Source organism: Lichenostomus cassidix, chromosome 1Aa (genome assembly GCF_008360975.1).
Source record: "Lichenostomus cassidix isolate B80296 chromosome 1Aa, HeHo_3.0, whole genome shotgun sequence".
Classification (NCBI taxonomy): domain Eukaryota; kingdom Metazoa; phylum Chordata; class Aves; order Passeriformes; family Meliphagidae; genus Lichenostomus; species Lichenostomus cassidix.
The window spans coordinates 25,803,610-25,814,943 of NC_139480.1; the positions used below are offsets into that span (position 1 = coordinate 25,803,610).

General features: G+C 42.0%; 1 long non-coding RNA gene across 3 annotated transcripts; it reads left to right on the plus strand.

Moving 5' to 3' along the window:
* Window positions 1-663: 663 nt before the first annotated feature.
* On the plus strand, window positions 664-11,073 carry LOC146443349 (uncharacterized). Of its 3 annotated transcripts, none has more exons than XR_014856026.1 (4): window positions 664-751; window positions 2,639-2,783; window positions 3,084-3,151; window positions 10,966-11,073. It is a non-coding gene; the product is annotated as an uncharacterized LOC146443349 (long non-coding RNA). The 3 variants fall into 3 exon arrangements; XR_014856020.1 differs by lacking the exon at window positions 664-751 and adding an exon at window positions 813-1,007; XR_014856023.1 differs by lacking the exon at window positions 664-751 and adding an exon at window positions 813-1,003.
* The last annotated feature ends 261 nt before the right edge of the window (window positions 11,074-11,334 follow it).

Consider the following 11,334-nt stretch of genomic DNA (forward strand, 5'->3'; position numbering starts at 1 on the left):
CTCAACTGAGCTGCCTTCCCGCTGATAGCTCTGTCTCTCAACTGCTGTCTGAGGCTGCCAGCAAGAATTGGGTTCCATGCTGAAATCCTTGCAGGTGTGACAGTCTGAATAAGGTGCCAAACTGTGCATGTCTATGTGGCAGCCCAGGTGCAGCACCAGTGGTGGAGTTGGAAGAATTAAGTGTCATAGTCCTTTGTATGCTTGAAGATGATCTTGCCAGGACAGGTGGAAGGAGTGCCCTGGAGAGGGAGAAGAGAGAAGGCTGCAGATGAGGGGGGATAATCAACACCTAAAGTATGAAACGCTGTTGCCAGACTTAGACAACTAAAATAAATCACAAAAGGTGACAAAACCAAAGAACTTGTGACTACTTTGGGTTTGTGACCACTTTGCGTCTTACTTGGGCTTTTGAAATACAATGTCTCCAGGTTACTGAGATTATTTGGTTATCTGGCCAACAGTTCAGTGAGGTCACACAAGAGGAGTTGTGTATCACTGCTTAGTTTTGCCGTCTGTTTGTGACAGAACAGACTCTTTGTCTTGATTGCTGACTTCTTGCCCTCTCCTGATTTATCCTATTGGCAGGAATGCATGGCGCCAGTAGGCTGGCTCAAGACAGCTTTCTAACAAAAATCTTTGGCTAAAAGGAGAGTCACGTGGTGTCAGCAATCTGTGTTCCTATTGTCTGGCTTGTGCTAGAAATACTGGTGTCAGGGGTGTCACAGTCACACTGGCACCAATGATACCAGTGGTAAGTGAAAGGTGGCATCCTTTGGAGAAAAGTGTTTTATGAAGTAGCAAGGCAAGCTGGGAGTGGAGGGTGATAGTGAGGCCTGCATGGCAGTGGCTTCACTAGAAAGCAGGAGCATTGCCACAGCACACAAACAAGAATAGCAAAGCAGTTCTGGTGGTGGCTAGAAGTTCAGCCAAGAGTACAGATCACCAGTGGCGATCCCAGTGAACGTAATGACAAGGAGATCTGAGGTCAAGCCAGAAGAACCAAGTCAGTGAGTCAGAGTCAGAATCAGGTTCAGTGACAATAACCAGAGCCAACCAGCTGCCAGTCCGATCATCATCAGACAAGCCCATAGTGATGGGAAGGATCCATGATCAGCTCATGTGGGTCAGGGTCTGGGTCAGTGTGTGTGGCCAGTCATAGTCATATGACTTGGCTTGAACATAGTTCAGCCAAGAACTGAGGGAGAGTGCTTCAATGTAGGCACAGCTCTCGAGCAAAGTAAGTGCCCCTCACTTCTTATAGCTCTTTCTCACACAGCAGTCTAATCCAAGGTCACTCAGCTGCACCACAGCAGAGCTGCCTTTGAGCACAGGCAGCTTAATGCTGGCTAAGGCCCCAAGAAAAGGTCCAATTAAGAGCTTCACCCAGCCGAGGGACATACGTATGTGACTGACTCAGTTTATATAGCTTAGTGTTATTTGTGTGCCAGAGTTTATTTTAAAGACATGTAAACCATCATAATTTATGAACAACTGGAGGCATGGCCAGACATATTCTCTATACAATATTAAATGCTGTAAAGAAGTCAGAATTGAGAGAATCATATGGATCCTTGATTCGTATGGGTGTGTTTTCCTCTGCTTTTGACACAATGCTCCCGTTATTTTTAGAGACAAAATTCTTTGGATTTTCTTTTTCCTTTTTGCCATTCCTTAGGACATGACTGTTTTGAACCCAGAAGAGGATCCCAGGCTCATCCAAACCTATAAAATGAGCCGTGCTAAGGCATTTCCTGAATAAATATTGCAAAGTGCCTGTGTTTTTAGTGACCTACCAGGACTGACAGGCCTTCAGATTGTGAGCCTGCTGGCAGTGCCGTGGTCCTCACTCTGGAACACTTAATGCTACGAATGCTGTCAGCACTGACATGTAGTCACGCTGCCCAAAATAAATTGCCTATGATAAATTACAGGCACAGCCCCCTCAGTTCTGGCTACTGTTTCTACAGAGGAATGCTTGCTTGTGGGCTTACTTGACTCTGCAGGCAAAAGAAACTCATTCATTTCCTTTGCATAGGTAGGGCACCCAGTCTTGTGTCTTGGGAGAAAAACTAAAACTCAGAAGAGAAAGCTCATGTCAGATCTTCACTGGGAGGGTGCTCAGATGAAGGCATGTACTTCCAGGTATACATGCAAGACATATCCCATCAGTTCTCACAGAACTCCTCTTATTTCTGAGACAGCAATTGCCAAGTGACATGAATTTTTAATGGACAGCAGCAGCCAAAATCTGCAGATTTTTTTCTCTTTGAATGCTGAAACACATATTGGAAGGCTAAGCTGTTCCTGCTATAGTTTTTCACGGGTACTACACTGCAACAAAAAATACACAACATCTGTGTTGGAGGTCCTTTCAGATTTCTTACATTATTTAACTCTTGTCTTCTTGTTTATATTTTGGAAGCCTGTTGTGGTCCGAACATATCCAAGAACCCTAAGTCCAGAATAAAATAAAGGTGATGGCAGGCTTACTGCTGGAGTCACTATTATTAGTTCCTGAGGGAGTTTTGGTCTTAGCTGAAGGATTAACTTCAGACACTGAGGGAAGCTAATGGTGTCTATAGGCAGCTGAAGTCAAGCTGTAAGGTGACCCAAAACCAGCTCATACTTTTTTCCCTAGCTTCAGCAGCCCTGTGTGTATGGACAAACAGAGGGCATTTTGAAGGGAAAAGAAAGCAGTCAGGAAAGAAGTTCAATTATTTATGGTGAGCAGATGGATTTAGCAAGCTTGCCTGCTGAGACAGAGGCATGACTGTGCAAATCAGGTAAGTGCTTAGTGGTCACAGACAAATCCTCTCCACAGCCCTGGTGCTGTTTATATTATATGTACGGTGCTAGAGGCATATATTGCACTCAGATTTACAATCCTTTTTAAATTAACAATTTCTGCAGTAGAGTATTTGTGGACTTTATGAAACACTGTATGTTTATGCAGCTGAGCACATTCTCAGTGGCACACTACCCTGGCTTTCCACAGCAGGGGGTTTCAGCTGCATTCACACTCCAGATATTTTGTCTCATTTTATCCAGATTATACTGATACTTGCCTCCTTTTTCTGAGGCAGAGCCTTCACTCCATATATATGATTTATTCATGCCAAGCTTTCTTGGACCTCAGTAAGAATTTTTCCTGGTAAGTCATGAAGAAACAATGCATACTTAAGCTCTCTGGTACATGTGCCATTATTAATTTCATGTCTAAATTTGGTTGCCTGAACTTTGACTGTCACTGCCAATAGCAACTGACCACAAACATTGTCCTTAACAGTAACAGCATTACAAAGCAACTGTGACCCCATGGAAAAAGAAAGATAAGACTGTCAAACATAAAGCCCTTGCAAATATTTTGCAATAGCTAGCAAGATTTTGTTGGAATAAGGATTAATACATCTTTTTAAACAAAAAATGTACATAACTCTATACTTTTCTCTAGCTTATTGTTTCTTGTGGGGCAAGCTTTAGCAAACAAATTACTTTGAATAATTAACATAATTGCTATTGTAAAACTGTATTGTAAAATCATGTGTTTCATGCCTCTTAAGGCCTTGTATGTTGTCAGTTTGTGTCTTGCTTCACTTTGTTCTCTGTCATTTGCAAAATTTTGTGTTTCCTAATATCAACCACTAAGTTCATGCAAAGTATTACCCAGGAAAATTAGCTACTTTCTGCTATTCTGAAATGAAGTATATATATAATTTTAGACCCAGGTGCAAGGTTAAACATATTCAAAATTACTTCCATCTTTCCAAATTGTTTTCAAAATACAAGGGTTGCACAGAATTAGGGGACTGTGACACAGCCATCCCCCAGAATGCAATACAATAATCGGCAGTATACATCTTGTTTCTCTTAGCACACATTGCTATTGCATTAGAATGCTGTTGACCCCATTAGTTAGCCAATATCAGTGTAGGAGAACCTGATATCTCTCTGTTTCTGCCACATTATTTTTGGCAATGTGTATAGAAGCTCATTCCATTGAAAATTAGGAAGGATTAAATAGCAGGAGACAATGCTCCAGTCTTATTTCTGACAATGCTCCTGCCAAAACCCTTCTACGCTTACATTCCCATGTCCTCTTCTGTCTGTTTGCCAGGCCCTTGGCTGTGCTCTTCCACCCCTTTGGCAATACACAGCTGTGATTGATAGTCTGTGTTTGTATTTTCTGGGACAGTTTTAACCACATGGCTCAAGCACTTCAGGCTTGTACGTGGGGCTGGTCCATAGACAATGATTTTCCATTGTGAAAAGATGCTAACTTGGCCCAAGTTGCCATCAGTTGTACACCCTACTGCACATACTGCCTGTGCCAGGGACAACTGGGAGCATGCTGATAGCATTTCTCTTCCTTCTGAACAGCACCTTGCCATGCATTTGTCCATCACTTAGGAAAGCTGGCCTCCCTTGTCTTGGGCAGCAAGCATTTTGCTCATTTTTCAGGTCAGTTGCTCAGCTGTAGCTGTTCTTGGTTTTGGTCTTGAGCAATTCTGGTCTCAGGAAACAGATTTTTAGTCCTTCCTCTTGATGCAGATGGAGAATGACAGGGCAGTGACACCTTCCAATAATTCTTTTTCAAAACACATGTGATTTTACAAGAAATCCCTTTGATAAAGGATTAGTACTGTTTGTATTCAGTAAAAAAAGTCCAAATAAAACAGCATAGCAAAACAGATGAGAAAGGAACTTTTTGTATCTGCCAGTCCAAATGTTTGCTCTTTCAGGTATGTTCATCACATAACCTCTTAAATGAACTCATTCAGCTGCAATTTAATTCCAGGCAAGTTTCTTTTCCCTCCCCATCTGCATATGGAAAGCTGTTTCCAAAGATCAGCCTTCTTTTTATCAGAACAATTTATTTGTGCCCAGCATGTATCAGTTTGTCCTGCTGCTAAACCTCACCTTGACCTCTTCTGTGGTGTTTACACTTCTGGGAGCAGCTGGTTTCGTTCTGACCCTCTTGTTTTTCATGGTGCCATGCAAATTCCCTAGAGCAATATGCTTCCTTCATAGTTAGGGTATTTAAATAAATCATCTAATTTAGAAGCCAAGTCATAACATAGGTAGTCTGAATGACTGGAGATGCCCATCTCCTTCCATTGACTACAGGAGACCCTGGTAATTGTGTTCCTATTTTATGTGTCTTTGTGAAGTGCCTGAAGTTGGGCAGCATGAATCTGTTGTTTTTCATTTCCTGGCCAGTCTTGAAGTTTTTCTCTGCACTGGTTCCCATGGCAACTCTTCTTTCTTGAACGTTGATGACCACTATTCCAGATGAAGTCTCCTAAGTGTCAGTGATAGTTTTCCCACCTCTCTGTCAATCAGAAGTACCCTGTCTGAAATAGTTTGCCATTATATTTATTTTAAACAGGCCTGAAATCTGTATTGTATTTCCTTCCTCCCTCCGTATGATGCAGAGTTCATTAACTCCCTGGCTGAAACCTGAAATTTGTTTTAGTCCTGAAATCCATGATCTTTCACCATAGGTTATTAATTTTTACTTTTTTTCTGTCAGCCAAGACTTCATTGACAATTCTTCCTAGGCAATATTTAGAAACTACTTTATAAAGGCACCACCTTGAAATTTACATGGGAATTTTAAGTTGCATTAACAACCTCTTGTTTCTGGTGTCCTGGTAATTAGTGGCAGCATTAGGCTACTTCCTCTCAAGAGCCAGAAATTCCTGTCAGAAGTCCACATTTTTGTGTTGCATAGTCACACACTTGTTGCTTATACATTTGCCCGGCTGCCCAAATAATGAGTGTTGAAAGGTGTTGTTTCTGAATCATATATTTTTTTATTTTAATGGAGGGAAATGTAACAATAAGGTTTTTATCGTCTACCATGTAACTGCAACCCTTTTTCCATTCCATCATTGGAAACTGCTGCTTATTTGAAAGATTATTATTTAATTGCTGCTTATATGAAAGATGATTTCTCACTGCAAGTCACAGTGAAGCTGCTGGGACCTGCCAAAGCTCATGCTCTGCAGTCTGAATGATGTGCAGACTTAATGCTTCTCTTTACACTGAAAATTGAAAATATGAAGAGTGGTTCATTGTTGGAGGGAAAATAATGTTTCAGCTGCTGGCTTACAGAGAGCTGATTAAGAAAGACAGGGAAAGAATTGGCAAGGGTCATTTCCCAGGAAGGGGGAGCTGGTCTTTTTCTGTGGTATCAAGAGAGATGATAGTTACCTTGACTTTTGTTCTACCAAAGTCAAACCATGGAAGTACCAGGCTGTACACCTTATGGTTACCTCAAGATCAAAATCCTGGCACATCCCAGATACTTCTGCATTCCTGCCTTTCTCTTCACCACAGGATGACTGTGTGACTCCTTTCTTGTCTCTCTATTCAGTCTCCAAGCCCACCCTCACTCCAGGCTTCTATCCCACCTACATCTAGGTACATTTTCCCTTTCTCAAGTGGTTCAGTGTTCCTTGTTTCCTTTTTCTTCACAATGACCACCTTGAGTCTCCTCTCTTTCATCCTTCTCACCTTCTCTTTCACAGATTTATTTAAACACTTTGAACTTAAACTGAGAAGATTTGATATATTCTCGATTTAGTCAACTTGTTTTCTCAGAGGTGCACTGTTCCAACTGCTGTTGGAAGCATGGGACATTCTAACTAGAGGCTCCAACCACAGCTTTCTGGTTGACTGACCTTGAAATCAGGTAATTCCTGCCCAAGGATGCCTGTAATATTCTTACAGTACTTGGTAAATGATTGAGTGCCATGTTGTACAGTTACCCTATTACAGGCAAACATAAATAAGCAGACATGGGCATGAAGGATTTTTGTGGGCCCTGGCTTGAGCTCCCAGAAGAGAACTCACTCGTGGATGCAAAAGCTGCATTGCCATTTCAAGTATTGGTGTATAAAATTAACAGAACCAAATTGCCAGTGCTAAGTAGTCACCAATTGCTCAAAGAAAAACTATACAAAAGTGGTTTGCACCAAGAGGGGGAAAGTATGTATCCAGCAGGAAGGCCCTTTCCAGCAAAAGAAAAATGCTCTCACATGCAAATAGAGGAAAGAGGGTGTGGGCAGAGCAGAAGTAGAATGCAACCCATATGAAAAACTCGTGTGCAATCTATGGAGTGCATGGGATGTACAGTGCAATAATGTTTAGATTTTCCAATTACTGTCAATGCTGGCCAAAAATAATGACTCATTCAAATATGCTTAAGAGCTGCATTTTGAAATTAAGAATCTGGACAGACAGGTACTGACATGGAAATGTACACAACAGTTTGTTTAAACAGTGTCTTTCACAACCAGCTACTCAGTGACACGTGACAAGCCACAATTCTTTTGCCACGTCAGTTGCCTACGCCACATGTCCCAGCTTTGTCACCTTGGTCTGGGTCCATGCTCAGCACCCGCACTGCACTAACATGTCTATCTGCCACACCAATCTCATCTGCTCTCCAGCATGTTTCAGACCTGAAGGTGCAGAAGTACAGACTCTTAGTCTTGTTGGGCACCTGCTTTCCTCACCCTTTCAAGGTTTTTCTACATGAGCAATTTTTTCAGTTTGCTTAAGTAAAGCAGACTTGAGAAAAGCAGACTTTTATCGTGAGAAGTGTTGTGTAAATATCCATCCCCAAGAGAAACTTTTGGAAAATACACACATGCTTACTGTCAGAAATACCAAATTTCATTTGAGGACTGTGGGTAAAAAACATGCTCTCTTCCTGATTATTCCTAGCAAAAGGACCTTAAGACAGAAATAGGAAGAGAAAACTCTAAAAAAAACAAGAAAGAAGAAGAAGAGAAGAAAATATGTGTCTCTGCATCAGTTTCATACTGAGTATTTGCACATGTGTGACTCGACATGGGAAGTCTTCTGCCTCTAGCAGTTTGCTTCCTCATATAAGAGAGAAAAATACTGAAAATAGTGCCTGCTGGACCCTCATCATGCATGGAGGAACATGGATGTGACATCTCTCAAACAATGTGCCTGCAGACTCAGAGATTCCCCTGTGGCCTCCGCGCCATCACCTCTGACGGCTGTCCCTGCAGGCAGCAGCATGGAGGGATTGCACCCCCATCCCTGAGGGGGTTCAAAATGCCCTGTAATGAGAGTGTTGTGAATACTGTAGCAGAGACACAGTGGAAATATCCAGAGATGTGGTGCCTCGTGAGCTGGCTCGTTGAGGTGGTAATCACAATGTGGAGTGCTGGCAGCATTCCTCTGCCTTGAGGTCAGCATCCTAAACCAGTCAGACTGATGCCAGCGCCTCACCACACCTGCCAGTAGTGTCATTAAAACCTGAATCCTCATCTCCAAAAGGTCAGCACTAAAGCCCAGTTCAGTCCTTGACTGCCTTTTTGGCAGCCCTACTCCCAGCCATCAGATACCTCCATGGGGATGGGGACAGCCTAAGGCCAGGTTGGGACATCAGCCTACACGTGTGGTGGGGTCAGGATCAGCCTGGTAAGGAGGATCCTTACATCTAGCAGCTCCACTCCACTAGTCTCCCTGCTATTTCTAGGACATATACAGTGGGGTCAGAACTGAAAACAGTATGAGCAAGGCTATAATAGCAAAGATAAGATATTGCAAGATAGAATACAATGCAATGCAGTATTGTATTGTGTAAGATATTACTGCTGTGGTTAGGAAAGTTGATCAAGTGACAAGGCAGGGCAAGGTCATTCTATCGGGCTGCTTTCCATTTGTATCATTTTTGTTGGTTTTTTGGTGTGGTTTTTTTGGTTGTTTGTTGTTGCTGTTGTTGTTGTCACTGTTAGATTTCCCTACTGAATCTGGAGAAGGCTACCTTTTGCCTGGTGTCACTGGTGAGAGCTAATCACTATTTCAGCCGGCATAATAAATTTGCTTCTAAATTTGGGCATTTCAGAGGGCATCTCATTTTCAAAGGAGGCTCACAGTAACACCCTGTGCTGCTACTTGAAAAGGCAGCCAGCAGCCTCACTGCAGCAGGGAGAGGGATGGAGCTCAGAAAGCTCTGAGTGCCCTTTCCTCCTCCTGCAGGGCAAAGTATGTGGAGCAAAAAAGACAGAGCAGGCCCCTCATGGATGCTGCTGCCCAGGGCCTCCATGCCTCTGTGTGATACCACACCTCTGCAGGCCATTTTGGTCAGCACTGAGGAAATGTGTGTAGAGGGCAGTTAGACACTGTTCTCCTCTTCCTGTATCACAGAATTTTTCTATTTATAATTTTACCTAGGATTATTAAAATGTCTTTGAATCTCTCCAGTCTATTTATATGTTAAATCATTAGGGCTGGAGGAATGAGGCATAGCCTATAGACCAACAATATACCAGCAGTGCTGCATGTACCTTCCCTTCCATTTTTTATTTAAAAACATCTAAGACCGGTAGGATAACATGCTGAAAATATAAATCATGTTGTCTTTTGATGCAGTTGAGGAGCCAGAAATAAGGAAGAGAAACACATTTACATATTAGAGTATTACAGACCCATGTAGGGTGAATGCTCACTGTAGCTTGTAATAAAATTTTTAACACATGTAGTAATAGGACATAATTGCATTTGAGGTGTTTAAGAGAGGTTGCTTCTCATAGAAACTAACCACAGGAACAATTACAGGTGCAAAAGTACACGTTCCTCATGTGCTCTCAGTCACAAAGTATATTAAACTATGAACAAACCCAGAGGTTGTGATCTTTTGTTCTGAAAATCAACTAACCTCATAATTACATGTTTTTATATAACTAAAGGAGGCTTCTTTTGATCTGCATTTCTTTTAGACCATGTTGCTTTACATCAAAATGATCACTGACCTGTGCTGCACAGGGGACATCTCCAAGCAGTATAAGTGAGATTTTCTTGCAATAAACCTCCCTTCAGCCTGAGGGTTGTGGATCTTTAATTTACAGGAGGCAAAATTGCTTGGAAGTCTCTACCATGATTGAAGTGTATTGTAGCTACAAAACCCATGTATTCCTCCTGGCAATATTAGTCTTTTTAACTCAAGCAAGCCCCATAAAACCTCAGAACATCATTTGTTTCCAGTAGTCACAACTAATTTCTCACTAATGGAAAGAGAGCAATGCAGGACAGATTGATTTCCATAAACATGATTTACTTTGTTATCTGTCTCATTAAAACAAGCAATTAACCAAAGCCTTAAGTGTTACAGAGTTTTCTGTGAGGATACATTGATGATGAAAGCACATGGTTCTCCAGGATGGTATTTCCTGATCATTCACAAAAGCAGCAAGACAACTTACAGCCTCAGATTCAATAAGAAACATAACAAGGAGCTGTGTCTTTTCTCACCACTCCCATTCCCTTTCAGGAGAGCACATAACTAGCAACCTGTGTCTCCAAACCCTTCGTGGGGACACATGCCCAGGGTTGTCCTAGTGATGCTGAAAGACATGGACCAGCACAGAAGTGGGACTTTGCCACAGCCCCCAGCATCACTGCTGCTTCTGCTCAGTGGCACACAGACATTACCCCCTAGTGGGGAAACTAATTTCCCTCACATGCTCTTAATTTTGGGCAATAAATAAATAATATGCTTGGAACAAAAGCTTATAACTGGACCTGAGACAGTTTTGCGTTTATCATGCATGATAAATCCTGGCTGTAATACAGGCATCCATGCCAGTAAATTTAGCAGCTGTATTGCCCTGAAGACTGGTCTGTATTTAGAAGGGTAAATAAGATTCTTTTTTCCCTCGGCACTCGCTGACAAAGTTTGTAACAGGTCTAATAATGCTTGTGTCCCGTGGGAAATATGTATGGTAATTTGCCTGTGTAAACAATCATTTCTCCTAAGTAGATGCTCTGTCTGGTTCTATGCAGTTCTACGTGTCCCTTCACATGTTTTATAAAAACAGTTAAATAAGCAGCTTGCTCCCTGTGCCTTTTCTCACCAAATCAGTGACATGGGTCAAAGTCCAGCAGCCCCAAACCCCATCTCAGATCTTTATGATTTTTTTGCAGACTCTCCCCAGCCCCCTTCTGCTCCAGATGCAAATGCTTTCCATTCTGTGCCACGCAGACCAAATGAATTAAAGCTACTTTAGACTTTTTTTGTCGTAGTAGCCTGGGAAAGTCATGCCTTCCAACAGTTTTATTTATTGATGTCTATCTGTCTTTGCAACTTAGGTGTTGAAAAAACAGCTTTCAGATCCTGGGAAGAGAGCCCATAGTTCCTTTCACATTTCACATTTTTCATATCTTTCTGTGTCTACAGCTGTGAAGGCTGCTTTGCTTGGTTCTTCAAAACAATTTTTAAACGTTGGTTTATATCATGTTGTTGATCGTCACTCAGCATGAAAGATCACTTATGAATGGAGAGCACGAAGTGGT